The sequence below is a fragment of the Corvus brachyrhynchos genome, unplaced genomic scaffold, assembly GCF_000691975.1.
Source record: "Corvus brachyrhynchos isolate BGI_N302 unplaced genomic scaffold, ASM69197v1 scaffold309, whole genome shotgun sequence".
In the NCBI taxonomy this organism is placed as follows: domain Eukaryota; kingdom Metazoa; phylum Chordata; class Aves; order Passeriformes; family Corvidae; genus Corvus; species Corvus brachyrhynchos.
In genome coordinates, this window is record NW_008240227.1 from 614,983 (window position 1) to 630,496 (window position 15,514).

At 52.2% G+C, this 15,514-nt stretch overlaps 1 protein-coding gene across 2 annotated transcripts in view; it reads left to right on the forward strand.

Moving 5' to 3' along the window:
* The window catches only part of LINGO1 (leucine rich repeat and Ig domain containing 1), a 139,704-nt gene that overhangs the window by 7,203 nt on the left and 116,987 nt on the right, over positions 1 to 15,514 (forward strand). Inside the window, exon 1 of one of the 2 annotated variants that reach the window (XM_017745198.1) lies at positions 5,828 to 5,943. The exons of the other annotated variant lie outside the window; for it this stretch is intronic. The gene's annotated coding sequence lies outside the window, so the exon portion shown is untranslated. Of the gene's footprint in view, positions 1 to 5,827; positions 5,944 to 15,514 lie in introns of those variants that run through there. 2 annotated transcript variants of the gene reach the window in all.

Genomic DNA, 15,514 nt, shown 5'->3' on the forward strand with positions numbered 1-15,514 from the left:
AGAGGTTGACAGGAAGGACTGGGGCTGGCAGAGTTCTGTGAAGATTGGATGCCAATGAGCCATTGCTGCTGGGTTCCCCGTCTACCTCAGCAGTAGGATTGAATTTCTATGGCAAGGTGTTTTCCTTCCTTGAACCCAGGGAATCCACCAGTTCCTGCTGTGCTGGACAAGTAGCTTCAGCCCTTTTGAAAAGAAGACGATAAGGATCAGATTGTCTGTGGTTTCCAAAGGATGTATTTTGACTCCTGTTCTGAAAGGCTGCTTCATCTCCCAAAGTTTCAAAATGTCCCTCAGTAAATGCCACTAAGGAGGAAACAACTTCGGAATAGCACAGCCTGGGTGATCTGAACCATTTTTTTATCTTGCTGAGAAAAGCAAAGGAGCCCATTTTCAATTCCTCAAAACTATTTGCTCCCTTTCCTTTCAAACAGCAAAACAAAGAGTGTTGCCTGATTCCTAGGGAAGAGAACAAGCACACTCGGCTCCTGCAGAGCGAGCTGGGGCTGGGCTGGGCTGGGCTGGGCTGAGGTTTTGGGAGTCATAGCTCTCCTTGGCTTGGATCTAAGCCGTGGACACCAGGATCCAGGGAGCTTTTAAAAATATGTCTGCACTCCAACTCTCTGTGAGTTTTGCTTGAGCTACCAAGCAGAGTTGTCCTTGCACCGAGATCCAAGCCTGGAAGGGGACTCTGGTCTCTTCCCTGCAGGGAGGACAATGGCACAGGGATCTGGCATGAGTCCTCTCCACACACAGAATGGTTGAAATACATGCAAGGCAAGTCAGCCCTGCTCCGTGATTTCTTCTTGCCATTTTGCTGCTTTTTTTCCTCTCCAGGCTTGGAGCAAATGCATCCAAATGTGTGAAAAGTCAGCTGCCTGGGGTCAGCTTTGCAACCATTCATTCCTTGCGATCCCTCGGAGTCTTTGTCAGGAGAGCGGGAACTTTCTGGCTCGGTTCAATCCCTTGGAGTCTGTTGGGAGAGCAGGAGCTTCCTGGCTCTGTGCAGTCCCTCAGAGTCTTTGTCAGGAGCATGGGAGCTTCCTGGCTCTGTGCACTGAGTGCTGTGCTGGGCTGGTGCCTGTCGCCTGGGGCGAGGGCATGTGGAGGCTGCTGGGCTGGTAGTCATCCCACCAGCGCATCACCCAACGCCAGCTGTTCACAGGGCATGGGTATCCCTTTCCCAATGGGAGCGATGCGTTTCGGAGCAGGGAGTAGGATGGAGTGTTTCTGGTTGCTGCAACTTGAGGTTTGAAGCTGTTGCGTAGGCAGTGGGGGTCCCCAAAGGGGCACATGGATTTCCAGGCATGGCCCATGGGCCAGAGAATGTCACCTGCCTTCTTGGTGGCCGCTGTGCTGTTGAGTGCAAGCAGTTGAGTGGACCATGGAGTCCATGTACCTCTTATATCCAGTTTGCTCATTTAAGGAGAGATCTCTGCCATCAATGAGCTGTGCAGGACAGCTTTGTGAAGGTGCTGGGAGAGTAGGAGGTGCCCAGCTCCATTTGCAAAGGCTTGGTGTCTCCATCTCCACAAAGCCTGGCTGCAGGAGCCACATGCCGAGGGGAGGGGTTCAGTGGCCTCATTGAGCTCACCGATGAACGATGCTGCCCTGGCCAGTCTGCTCTTTTACAGCACTATAGTATCTATTTATTTATGATTTCCGTGGGTGGTGTTTTGGATGATCTATTGAGCCAGAGTGAGATATTTTGAGGCACAGTGAGGTATTTTAAAAACATCTCATCACTCTGGAAATATCCATGGTGCGATAGCTGTGTATTAGTCATTCGGAAAGGGAGTGATTTCAATGAAAGAAAAAACATTTCATCTTGTCAGAGCATTTTCACTCACTGTCTGCCAGGCAGCTCCTGTCAGTCTTCAGCCTCTGTGGCTAGTTTTACTCTTCTTGGGCTCTGCCTTTTTATTTTCTAACAAGAAATAAAATAAACCCTCTAATGGATATTGGTAACTATGAACTCATCAATTGTCAGTAAGAAAGAGCCTGTGAAAAGATGCAATAAACCCTCTTTGTACTGGATTATTTCCCATGAGATTATTTCTCTCAGGGACTATCTGCATTTGGAAGGAGAAACTCCTTCTCCAGGTATTGGACCTTGAAAAAAACCCCTGCCCTCCAACGTGATTTATCCCCCTGAAAAGTGAGAGTAACTCCAAAACCCTTGAATGACAGCTGGAGATGTGGAATTAGGCTCACAGAGAGCAGAAGGAGAGATGGTTTTCTCCTAGGAGAAAAAAAAAAAACCCCGTTAGAAAACACAAATGATGAGGCCTTGTCCTGCAAGGGAGAACAGCACAAAGCCGTTCAGCAAATGAAAAGCCAAATGAGCTGTGAAAACATACCACCATGGTAGGAGAGATTTTCTCTCGGAGGAAATCTGCCACAAATCACCTAATATTCAGCTTTGCACTGCCATTTGGGAAAATGTTCATCATATTCCACTGGTCTCTGCTCCACTTTATGTGTATCTGTAGCTGGGGTTTCTCTTGGGCAGCCTGCACGCCCTGGGGAGGAGGTGATTCAGCCGGGATGCTCCCATACTTTGATCATTCTCCATAATCAGGCAAAGAGTAGTTGCACTGTAGTGACACTGTGAGTACTGTTCACTGTTGCTTTGAGGGGCACAATTGCCATTGCCTCATTCAACCAGTAGATAGCTGCTTCGATGACTCAAAATGATCCCTTCGTGGATAAATCATGGTGTTGGTATTCCAAGTTTTCCTAGGGTACCCGATAACAGAATCATAGAATCAGTTTGGGTTGGAAGGGACCTCAAAGCTCATCTAGTCCCCCCTCCTGCCATGGCAGGGACACCTTTGACTGGACCAGGTCACTCCAAGCCCTGTCCAGCCTGGCCTTGGACACTTCAGGGATGGGGCAGCCACAGCTGCTCTGGGCACCCTGTGCCAGGGCCTCACTACCCTCAAGCACATCTAAGGATACCTCCCTGGTGGGAATGGGCTTGCATCCAAATGGTTTGGGGGATGTTTCTCTGCTGCTGTGGCTGCCCCTTGGCCATCTCCTTTGACATTGGGAATCTCGGCTGGGTTTTCTTTGCACCAGTGCTGAGGTCTGGCTGCATCCCTGTGCATGCCCACCCCACTTGCAGCCACTGCAGCCAGAGAAACTCCAGCCAGGGCTTTGAAATAGAAACTCTTAACTAAAGAGCAGGAGAGGGCAGGAGAGAAGCAGCCTCAGATCCCCTTGATGCCTTGGAGCCTTTTCTCCAGCTCCCCCAGGACAAAAGGAGCATCACTCCCCATGAAAGCAGGAACTAGGGGGGATCAGGGTGCTGACTGCCCTGGAACAAGTGCCCATAAACCCCATCTTGCTAAAATCTGGGCTTGGCAGCACTGACCTGTAACCTTTACAACTGTTACAGTTTTTTTCCTGGCCAGATGAAATTGAAACAGCCAGACAGTGCTATTTCTTCCCTTTAACCTTTTCCCTTTCATGTCCACACTTGACCCAAAATAATATTCTTTTGATTTGCACTTGGTGCTCCCTTGCTGGACACTAATTCAATTAATTCAGTTAATTAATTAACACAAGCTGACCTCTTGCATTTCTTGGCCAGGGGCAGGATTTACCACCCACACGGTGAATCCTCTGCTCGCCTGCCCTTGTGGTGTGGCATCTTCTGCATCCCTTTGCTGGTGGTGAGCATGTCCTCGTCCCGCGCCCCTGAGTCAGCACTCTGCTGCTGGCGTGCTATTTCAGCTTGGGGAAAAAAAAAAAGGAGAAAGTTTTGGTATTTAAAGTATTTAAGCAGATGGAAAGCCACAAACTACAGTCGGTGGAGGGAGCGTGTTTCATGACTAACAAAATATGCCAGGTAGGCCGTTCCACTTGAGATATTTTCAGGAATATAATCACTTTCACACATCCTCATAAATTTGCCAAAGTGTTAGTTTTCCCCCATATGGATGGGGAGGATGCAGCATGTCATGACTGTTGCACGGCATCTTGAATACTGTGTCTTCATGATGCATTTTTTTTCCTTTATTCCCCCCACCCTGGCTGTAATTGTAGTTAAAGTTTGATTCACCCTTCCTTATGATTACTGTAGGCAGAAGGTCATCCTTGAGCATTTTGGTGAGACAGCTCCTTGGACAGGGCAGGGGAGAGGAAGCAGCAATTAAATCTCTAACAATACCCCCAAAAAAGGGCTGGGGTTGGACTGGAGCAGTGCCAGGGATGCTGTCCCTGGTGGGGTACCAGCAGGTGATAAACGGACGCTCTAGGGGTGCCCCAAAGGCTGCATCCTTCCCATTGAGCTCCTTTGAGTAGATGCTCCAGCGTCACACTGGGGTAAACAAATGCAAAATATTTTGAAGTCATTCAGTCTCAGCATTGGATTCTTTCTTTTCTTTCTGGTATCATGGCAAAATTAAATAAAAGGACCCGTTTTCTGCATGTTATTGATCTTTCACTCAAAATCTGGGCCCTTTTCCAGGAAAAATGAGCCCTTTTGTGAACAAAGAGACAGGCACCTTCCCAACAAAAGTCAGCTTTCAAATCCAGTGTTCTGTGTGTTTGAAATTCCATGTTTCTGATAGGAAAATATCAATTTCACTCAAATTTGCAGAGTGGTGATGTGGTGGGGTGGGAGACGACCCTGAATGGATTGATGAGCACTTGAAGGCCAGATTGCCAGAGGGATTTAACAGCAAAATAAAAAGCAACCTTGTCACTGATTTTGAGCAGCTTGTGTTTGAATCCAGAGCCAGGCTGTTGGGCTGGAGCTGGCCCTGCTGTCCTTTTCCCTTGGGGACCTAGAGCCTTCATCGTACACTGTACGTGTGGCAGGAGGGCTCAGCCCATCTCCTCTGACCAAATCCCAACCTTAGTGGTTGGGAGATATATATATATATCCCCTTTTTTTTTTTAGCATGGTGGTGGCTGGAGCCAGGCTCTGAATTGGTGTGTGTTGGCCTTGCTCCGTTACCTTGGTTGGATGCCCCACTGAGAGCTGCCTGCTGGTGTCTCAGACAAGCTGGGCTTTGCCAGCAGTGTTTTACAGGTTAATTTGTCAAATCTCTGTAGCTCGATTATTTGTTGGTGGAGCCCTTGGGAATTGCTGGGGAGGAGATGCGTTACGCTCCCTTGGACCGTGCTACCACACGGATGCTCAGCTGTCAGGCAGGGCTGCCGAGCTGGGTGTCCTAAACATGTTCATAGTGCAGCCCATGACATTACCCCATGGTAATGGGGGTGGCCATGTTCCCCTGCTGCTGCATCCTTCAACAGCAAGCAAATTGGGCTTTTTTCATGTGTTCTCCCTGTGACAGCAGTGGTGCTCCAGCCTCACTGTGATGCAGAGGGGTTGGAGGTAGCACTGGCTCAAGGGCATTGTTCCCAGGGTTGTCCATCATAGAATCATGGAATGGTTTGTGTTGGAAGGGACCTTAAAGATCATCTCATTTCACCCCCCTAGCATGGGCAGGGACACCTTCCACTAGAGCTGGCACTCTGCTCCTTGTCCACTGCTACATGGAAAGTTTGCCTGGTGCCTGAGCAGAGAAGTTTCCCCCTGCCCCAACAGGATTGGTCCCAGGGCTTTGCTCCTGGGCTGCGTGTGTAAGCTTGCTTATCTTTGGAAAGGCACGGCGGCGCTGACAAGCAGTGCAGGAGATGGGGGCAGTACGTGGATCGTTTTTAGCAGCGCGCACGCACGGAGCAGACAGCTTGGGCATGTTCCAAAACACTTCCCACGCCCCCAGGCTGAATTTTAAGAAGCTGGGGCATCTGCACGTTCAAAACGCTACAGGGTGGAAGGGAAAAAAGGAAAAAAATCCCCAAGGCAGGCAGAGCAGCCAGCGCGTGGAAGGGGAAGGCAGCACCCAAAGGCTGATGTCTTGCTGCGGAAGGGAGTTTGTTGCAAAGGCTGAGCAGCTCCAAGCCGCTCTCCGGAGGGGCAGAGCACAGGTGAGCGTGGAGCAGCGGGTGCTGGCTTGCAAGCTGGTCTCGCTCTTGGTTGAGTGGGGGGAATGGGAAGAGGAGCTTGAGTTACCCAGGAACGGCACCCGGGTGAGTGCCTGTTCCTCCTGTCCATCCAGGGTGGTGCAGCCTTTGAGGAGCTCCACACATTTGGGGGCCCCAGAGCCTTGCAGTAAGAGGGGGGGTTTAGTGGGGGGGTAATCCTGTCTTCCTTGTGATGGGAATGAGTCCTGTGCTCATCCTTGCCTTTGGTGTTTCCAGGGGCTGCCTGGGATCCTGCCCATTAATAGCAGGAGATACCCCACTGCTTTCTTTCTGTGGGGCAGCCTTGGTATGCAGGACCAGCCTCATCCCTTTCTGCATCTCCTGGGGAAGCTGAAACGAGCAGGCAGGGGGCAGGGATTGACGTTGGGAACATGCAAGCTCTGAGCTTGCACTGGCTGGCTGAGGGCTATTTCACCCCTTCCTGGGGCAGGGTGGGATATCCAGCCTGAGCAGGGAACCTCTGGGGGATGGCGGACAACCTGTGTGTGTGGTCCAGCAGAGTCTTGGATCCCCTGAAGTGATGATCTGGAGCTCCTTTCTGAGTCCTGGTGTAGCTTTTGATATGTAGCTTCAGGCTGTGGAGGTTGGGAGGTTTCGGTGCTGGGTGACCAGCTTACGTGCTGAGAACAGCCCCAGTTCTTGCTGTTGCTGCTCCCTTAAGATCCAAGGTCCCTGCTCCTGGTGGCGTGGGGCCTCGGACGTCTTGCACTGAAGCATCAGGAAGGGATGGGTGTAAATCTGGAGAGCCCAAGCTGCCGTCCACATTGCTCAGATCACCGATCTGGTGTGCGCTCTGTGATCCAAGGGTGGGGAGCGCACCCATCCGCGTGTTCCATTGAGATCCCATTGGCGCTGCTGATGAGGAGGATGATGGCGAGGCATCCTGGCAGCCTGAAGCCATCCTGGTAGGGTGGCTGGGCTCTGATGGCTCCCTCCCATCTCGCTGGGCCAGGCACTGGGGGATGCTCCTCCCGACGCATCACGTGCACGAGGGGCATCTTGCCAGCACTCCCCTTGGGTGCCTCCTGTGCTGCTCCTGCCTCCCGTGTGCCTCCTGTGCCGCTCCTGCCTCCCGTGCCGCTCGGCAGACACTCACTCTGGCAGCTGGCAGCTCATGCTCTGCCCTTCTCCTGGCAAAGCTTCTGGCTTATTTGAATGTGCCTTTTGCCTGGTGAGGAGACGGGGAAACTTGTGAGGAGCGAGAGCTAGAAAAGTCCACGGGGGGAGATTTAAATGCCTCCAAGATCAGAGTATTTTTCCTTTCATTTTGGGAAGAGAAGACTTCTTGGGAAGCCTCCACTTCCTAAGTATCCCTCCAGAAGAGGCTGAAACAGACCCTAAGTTACGCACTCTGTAAGTCTCTTGGTACCAGCAGAAGTAGTGCTCTCCATGGTGTCCTCATCCGCCTGGTTGCCTCATGGCAAGGAGCATCCTCTTGGCAGTGGATAAGTTCCTGGGGTCCTTCTGTCCCTTGTCCATTGGGTGGGCAGGAGTACCTTTGCACCTCTGGCATCCAGGGGAGGAGTACAAGGCCCTCCCGGTGTTAAACACAAGATGCTGTGCTGTGCCTCCCAGGGCGAGGAGGAGGAAGGCAGAGTGGGATAGGGATGGACCTGGGGTGCCCCGGGGGACTGGCTTGTTCCTGCTAATTAGCAGTATAACCAGCCGTGGCACAGCCCGGGGCTCCTGGCAGATAATTACCTTGCTAGGTGCTGGGAAGGGAGCAGAAAGACTTCCTGTCCACGGGGACTTGAAAACTTCCCCATTTTTGAACAGATTTGGGAAAGGCAACTCAAAAAGAATAATATGGATATATATTTTAACAGAGCAATTTCTGCCAGGCAGGCAGGCCAATTCGTTACTGAGATGACATATTTGATTTTAGCTATAAGAATCAAGATTTTTTGGCTTTTCTCCTTTTTTAGTCCCTAGGGCAGGGGGTGGCTAAGTCATAGGGAAGCTGGGGGTCTGCATGGGAACAGGCTCGGGGTTCTGGCTTCCTTCCAACTGAGTATTTATAAGCTCAAGGGTGTTTCATAGAGCAGGGGGAGAAAAATAAATCTGGGAGTGCCCCCAGTCTGCTCATTGCAGCTCGGTGAGGTTTCCATTGGGCCAGGGTATCCTACCATCCCTGTGCTGTGTGGCTGTGCAGACACTGCCTGGGGGCTGCCGGGGGTCCTGGCCCCAAGGCCGGCTGCTCCACTGCCCTGGAGACGGCTCCCTGGAGCTGCCCGCAGGTCCCCGCCAGTGGTGCCAGGGCTGTGCCGGGAACTGCTGTCCCTTGTGTGCTCCTTGTGCCCGACGGGTGGGATCGCTGCCGGCCAAGGAGCATCTGTGCTCTCCTCGCACCTCTCATCGGGGCCAGGGACCTCATTAGCTTCCTCCATCTCGTCTCTCCTCTGTTTATCTCCAGTTTTTCAAACGTTTGCCTGATTTTTTTATTATGTCTTTTTTTCCTGGCTCAAAGGGAGAAATGACGATGTGAGTCATGATAGGGCCTGACAGCTCCCTGCGTGCCCTGCCCGGCTCTGCCGAAATGGGGGCTGGGGGGCAGGGCTGCAGTGACTGCTGCCCATACAGGTCCTATTGCAGGGGGACACGGAGTGGGGAGCGGGGAACAGCCATCGCAGCCTTTCCCCCTTATCACCCATTAACCCTTTGGTCTGTGGTGCTTGGCGGAGCGTTTAGCAAAGCTCAGGCCTCCAAGGAGGGATTGCAGGCAGATTTGTGATTCTCCTTGGGAGAGAAGAGGGGACGTCATGACACTGGGTGGCAGGAGAGAAGCAGGGTGGGAACAGCTTGAGATGAAAGCCCAGTGTAGCCAGCCCTGCCTCTGTGCACTGTCTATAGGGGATTTGGGGCCGTGCTGAGCTAGGGGAAAGCTTTTGGCCACATGCATGTGCTGTGTCCAGGAATAGGCTGAGATGACAGGCTTGTCTGGTCAGTGGATTTGTCCCCATTCCAGTGCACCCAGGATGTCTGCTTCCATGCAGAGTGGGGTCCCAGGCTGGTGCTTCCTTGTAGAGTGGGGTCCCAGGCTGGTGCTCCCCATGGCATCTCCCTGCTAAGGAGCACAACCACTTGGTACCAAGCCCAGCAGGATGCAGGGGATGGCAATTCCTCCTCTGCCTCCTCAGTCAGGGCTGGAGGTGCCAAACCGCGTCTCTCCATCTGCCAGCCGTGCCTTATTGGCAGCCTCAGTCCCCCTTCCTCCACACCCCATCTCCCTCTGGAAAACCAGCAGTAACTCTTAGTGCTGTCTCACGGATCATTACTTTGGAAATCTCAGGGCGAAGGGTGCTTGCCCATGGTCCTGTGTGGCTGGTGCCATCCTCTGCAGCCCATCACCACCCTGGCACTGCTCACTTAGAGGGCAGGGCCATCCTCACCTCTTCCTTGCTGCTCAGGGATGATCCCAGCATCTCACCCGTGCTTTTTATAGCCCGCGCTTCCCAGCAGGCTCACCAGCTGACCTGGTTACGGCCACGCCGCATTTGGGCTGAGCTCCCCTGCTCCCTCCTTGTGCTGGGGTGGGCTGCTTTGTCAGTGCTTGTCGGCACCCCAGGTTGCTCTCACAAAGACAGAAGCATCCGTCATCCTGCTCTTGCGTCAAGCATTTCCAGTCCAGGCTGGGTAATAGGGAGCTGCGAGCATGCACCTCCGGATCTCTGCTCCACGGGGATCCGTTCTCTTTAGCAGGTGCTTTTTCTCCCAGATGCTGTTCTGCAGAGAGGAAACGGGGACAAATTAGCATCCTTGGCATTTCTGGCTTTCCCCACTCCTGGCCTGCCTGCCTCCTCTCCCTTCTCTTTTTAAAGAGATTCAGGTCATGCCTGGAATTAGGGCTCCCTGAACTGCAGTGAAAGAGCATTTAAACTGCTTACCATCGATTAGATGGAGTAGTTGGGGTTTGGTTTGTGCCCCATCCCTCTCCTCAGCTTTGGATGGGTGTTCATAGCACATTACTCCTTCTTTCAAGGCATTTGCCGTCATGGGCTGCTCTTCCCTGTACAGGTGGGTCTGGGGACCCTGGGAGCTGCTCCCCACTTTGCACCCTGCTAGCAGCAAGCTGCTCTCGACAGAGAGACCTTGCAGGAAGGCATTTTATTTAGCCAGCTTCGTTTATCGTGGCACTCTGGCTGGGATTAGACACAGATAAGACGATCAATAAATCCTCCTCTTGGCTGAGATGTGCCGTGAATTTTTTGGGAAAGGGAAGGGAAAGGAGGGCACCCATTCAAAGGCAGCAAGACTGGCTGGAGGTGAGGGAGGGGACAGTCAGTGCTTCGAGGTGGTGGCACAGAGGGGACCCCGCTGTGATCCCACTGCCAGTTTGTAAGAAGACATCTGTATGTGGTAGAGGAGAAAAGAAACCCCGCGCTGCTGCTGCGGCTGGTGTGACTGTACCGCCTGAGAAAGTAGGTCAGGCTATGCTGCAGAGCCCGGCACGAGCCCCCAGCACAGCGGGACACCCAGCTCTCCCCAGGTCCCCCCTCAGCTCTCTGCTCACAGCTGGGCACAGCCAGCCCTGCACTGAAGGCAGCCGCTGTGGGGCTGCGTTGGCATCAGCCCCTCACCCCGATGTTTGGGCGGCTCTTTGGTGCTGCTGTGGTGGCTCTGGGTGAGGGTGGCAGTGTGGGATCTGTGCAAGAGGAGAGGCAGAGCTGGAGGGAGGACAGAGCGGGAGGGAGGGGATGCTGTGCTGCATTTCTCCTGCCTGCATCCCTCAGCTGCTCTCCTGTCTCCAGTGAGGATTTGGCTGCAGGAGGGATGTAGGATGCAACCCCAGCATCAGAGAGGAGCAGCCGTTTCTCTATCTTCCCAGAATTTTGGGGTCTCCCACTAGCTGGGGGTGGGCAAAGGTCAGGGACACACCTCCCCCCACTCCCCCCCCCATCCTTTCTGGGACTGTTTTCTGCATTGTCAGGGAGATTTGGGGAGGAAGAAAAAATGGTTAAAGGCAGAGGCTAATGCCTAAATCTGCAGGGATGTTGGGTGTCTCACAGGGCTTTCAAAGCCACCCTCAGAGGGAAAGGGGGAACAGGACAGGACGAATGATGGGGTTCCTATGGATAGGGCTCAGGCAGGACTGGAGGATGTCCTAGATTTGGCTCAGGAGGATGGCTCGTTCCATCATTACTTCCAGGAAGGTTTCTTGGCTGCTGGGGACAGGGAAAAATTAAGATGTGTTTTCAAGACTGAGGTATTCCAAGTGCAAATCCAGAGTGTCTCCCTGGCACAGCACTTTGCTGTAGCTCTAGGAACCCGTTCGGAGATGGAAGGAAACTTTGGAATTGCCTTTGCCACTGGACACATCTGGGCTGTCTCTCCCAGACACTTTGTGGGGAGGGATGCTGTGGGGCTGGATCACAGCCACAGAAGGATGGCTTCTGCAGCTGGGGGTGTGGGACTGCCAGGCTCAGGGAGGTGACAACCCCACACTAACGTGGCTCTGGTGACACCAGTGCCATGACCTGGGCAGGGACACTGTGTCCTCCGGCAAGGACCTGACAGATCTGAGAGGGCTGGTGGTGAAGACGCAGTGAGCTGAGTGAGGAATAAATTGAGTGTGTACATCACAGGCAGGTCTGGGCTTTATTGATTTTCAATGAAAGGCTGTGTCATGAATTTTTCTTTCCCACTGTATTTGCTGCAAAGCTGCATCTCGTCTCCAAGCATTAACCACTAACTAGGGAGCTCATTTTTCGCCCCCCAGGAGATGCCCCGGGGGGAGGCAGGTTTGCACATGGTCTTTTTAAGCGTGTGATGGATGCAGCAGCTTTACTAATCCAACACCAGAAGAGAAAGCCAGCATTAGCAGCGGAAAATGTTATGTCCAGCAGTTCAAGTGACTTATTGCTAAGGGGATGCGTGTGTGATGCATCTTATTTGATGGGCTGCTCCAGGATCCCTCTGGGAATGGTGTCCTGCTGTCCCCAAGAGGGACAGGGCATCATATGGGTGTTGTCACTGCTTTTGCTGGTTTGCCTTTCCTCTCAATGACAGGTGGACTCTCAAAAGAGAGGGAGCATATTCCCTATGGGAAAACCCCTTTGGAATCTCCTGTTGCATCCTGCTTTTAAACTGGTGTTCAGAATTTGGAGCATCTCTTTAATCTTGAAGTCATAGTTTTTAAACATTAAAGAACATTTGGGAATGAGTATAGCATGAAATGTTCTAGGAGACATTTCTCCCCAGCTTCAAAAACTCTTTACAGCTCTTCTTTGCTTCCTGATGAGTGTGTTGAGGATGTGGGGGAAAGCATTGAAACCAGTTGAGGGATTTAAAAACAGCTAACCAATGCAGAAAGTTGGAGAGGCTTAGGATGGGTTTGTCTGGAAAAGAGGTAATAGAGCGGAGGTATTTGCCTAGAAAAGAGGTGATGGAGAGATGTTCTACCAGGTTTTGGGTAGCACTGTGCAGTGAGGTGTGCAGTGACAGCAGCTTGTGTCCTCACAGGGAGAGGCTGGGAAGCCTTGCAGGGTTGGGAATTTGGTTGGAAGCTCCCTGGAAGGGTTAACTCTGGTGCCTGGATGTAACTGGATGCACTGAAGCTGAAGTGGAGCAGTATGCAAATCTATCCCCTTTCATAAACTGCTTAATTAGGCGAATGTTAATGAGACGTTAATTACTGTTGTGCCGGCGAATCCCACGGAACGGAGATTATGTTTCTCTTCAAACATCCAGTCTTAATTATAACTTGCGCTTAATTCCACTGTCTTGCTTGGGACGGAGCTGGGTAGGGAGGATGAGCGCCAGCTCCCATGGCTGCCTGCCCGCAGAGCATCTCCCATGCTTGCCCATGCCGTGGTGGTGGCTCTGGGAGGGTGGGGATGGAGCCGTGGGGGCAGCAAGGGTGGCTTTGGGGATGGTGGCTGCGAATCCTTCTCTTGCAGCCATCTCCTTGTGCTTGGGTCCAGCCTCGCAGCAAACCCTCCAGCTGCCTGCTGTGAGCAGGCCAGGGTGGAAGGTCTCATGTCACATGTGAAAGCTCCCATGCTTTTCCTTGTGGGCTTGAGAAGCCTTCGTGAAGTGCCTGTTGGTGCCCCGTGTGCTCTGCTCTGGAGGTGCCTGCCCCAGACTGGTCAGACTGGGGTAGGGAATGTGAGCATCCAGCATGTGCCCTGTCCCCTCCTTCCTCGCTTCCTGTTTCTACCTGCCTTGGCCTTCCCAGCAGGACTGCAAACACACTCTGTTGCCTGTGATTTCCAGTTCCTGTATGGGTTTTTGTGGCAAATTGCCAGAGGTCTTGCTTCCACAGTGCCTGGCACACATGAATATTTTTAAAGTATGGCTTCCACTTGGAGATCACCAAGAGATCACAGCAGCAATGAGCAGAGAAATGGCATCCCATTTTCAATTTGAACACCTATTATTATTATTATTATTAGTATTATTATCTTACATGGCTTTCATTAAAGTTCGGGATAATATAACTCCTTCAAATGAGGTATTAGTGAGCCATGGAATCTGCATCCTCAGGGGTTTTTGGCCAGTTTTCCTCTGTACTTTGCTGGTTTGCTGGAACCTCTGGGCTAACAGCAAGGTTCCCTGGCTCGTTGCTCATTGCTGCCAGCTGGGTGGCAGAGAGGACAGCATCTTAAAGCGTAGAGCTTTTTTGGTATCCCTGTGGAAGATTTCTTCCAGTGGCCAGGCTCTTTATCCCCAGGGAGGTGTTTGCCTACCACTGCTGGTGGTGGGAGAGCCCATGGGCTGACTGCTCTGTTCCTCCTGGCACGAGCTTCTCACCCCCAGCAAACAGGATTTTAATCTCACACACAGTGGCATCTGCCTGCTCAGAGCTTATCGCCAGAAACCTGCAGCTGAGGGCAGCGACTGCTCATCCCAGGCCCTCTCTGATGGCCAGCGGTGTCTGGGGAAGCTGCTCTGGGGTCGGAGTCACTTTGGATTTCCTCTGCAGAAAGCCTGTTGTCCCCCGAGCGATGATTCTCCGCATTGAGTGTTTTCAATTACAAAGGGTGTCAGTTTAGGTTTCGTTTCCTGTGTTTTTTTCTTTTCTTCCCTCTGTTCTGACTCTGCTGTTTGATTTCCAGACAGATTTGATATTTCCTCTCCCAGCAAGCCGGCAAGCCCTGGGGACTCTTGTGGGCGGCTCCTTTGATCGAAGGCAATGTCCCTGTGAGAGGGATGGGCTGGGCTGGAGGACCAGGACCAGGACCAGGGGCTGCACCCATGGCAGCACCCGTGGGGATGGCGCCACCAGGGCTCCGGCCAGCTCTGCATGCCTCTTCCAAACTCATCTGAGCATGAATTTTTTAATCTCCTAGAAAGCTTTATTACCAGAAGAAATGTGTCCAGCAGCCAGGGAGTTTTGCTTTTTTTCTTCTCCTCTGCATTCTGCATCTCACAGTGTTGAAGCCTCTGTTAATTAATTAAGAATTAATTGATGGCAATTTCTTTAATTTTTAAAAATGGCAGGATCTAGCCATGTACCCCCTCACAGAGCTGCCTGCTGCTCCCTCCTCCCCTCTTGCAAATCTTGAACAAACAGAGCCCTGCTGCACAATCAACAGCTGCGTGGGAGGCAGAGCCAGCACTTTGCATATGATTCCAACCAAATACAGCGTGTTTGGGAAATAAGGGGACACCAAAGCCAACTCGAGGGGGACCAAGAGAGGTCATTGCCTGTGTTGAGCCCCCACTGCTAAGATGCCCCCATGTGTTGGTGGCTCCTGTGCTGCTTTTCAGAGCCCAAAAAATACCACAAGCAGGACCAGGTGCTCCAGTGCAGCCCCCTGGGATGCCAGCACCCAGGGTGGGTACCCAAGGGGAGAGTCACAGGCACAGAAGCAGGCAGGAGAGGAGAAGCTTTCACTCAGTGTTCTGCCTGCAGCTGCTTGTTGCTTCCAAATGCTGAGCCCAGCACCTGCTGGCTTTAAAATAAATAGAATGAGGACAAAAGAGAAAAGGTTTGGTTAAACATCTAAATTAGCCTTCTTGGGCTGGGAGCTGAACTGGGCATGGGGTAAATCCATTCCCACAGCACAGTGTGTCGGTACTGAGTGAGATTTTGAGGGATAAATGACTGTTTTTCGTACATTATCATGGCCTGACAGCCATGAGGCAGACAGAGGCAGTGCAAAGGTGATAAATGAGAAAGTTTGAGTTAACAAAGTGTAGTTTTCTCTCATTAGGGGGAAAGGAGTTCCCTTTACCACCAGTCCTTGGGCTTGTGCAGTTGGGATTGCTCTTGCCCTTCATTTCTCTTTTTTAAAAATGCCTGATAATTTGTTTCTTACTTACCTTTGCTTGCCAGGTTGATGGTATGATCCATGGGGTATGTCCTGGATGTGGGGCTCTTTGCTAGTGCTGGGTGTGTGCATGGGGATGCTGATGGGGGACAGGGATGCTCCTGGGGATGTCAAGGCAGGGAGATGTGCAGAAGGGGCTGCTTGGGGCTGTGGGAGCGAATCCCTGCTCCTCCAGGCAAGGGAGGGGGATGAAGTGTCTCCCCGGCAATCAGCCAGAGCCAAGAAAGCAGGTCTTCAGCAGG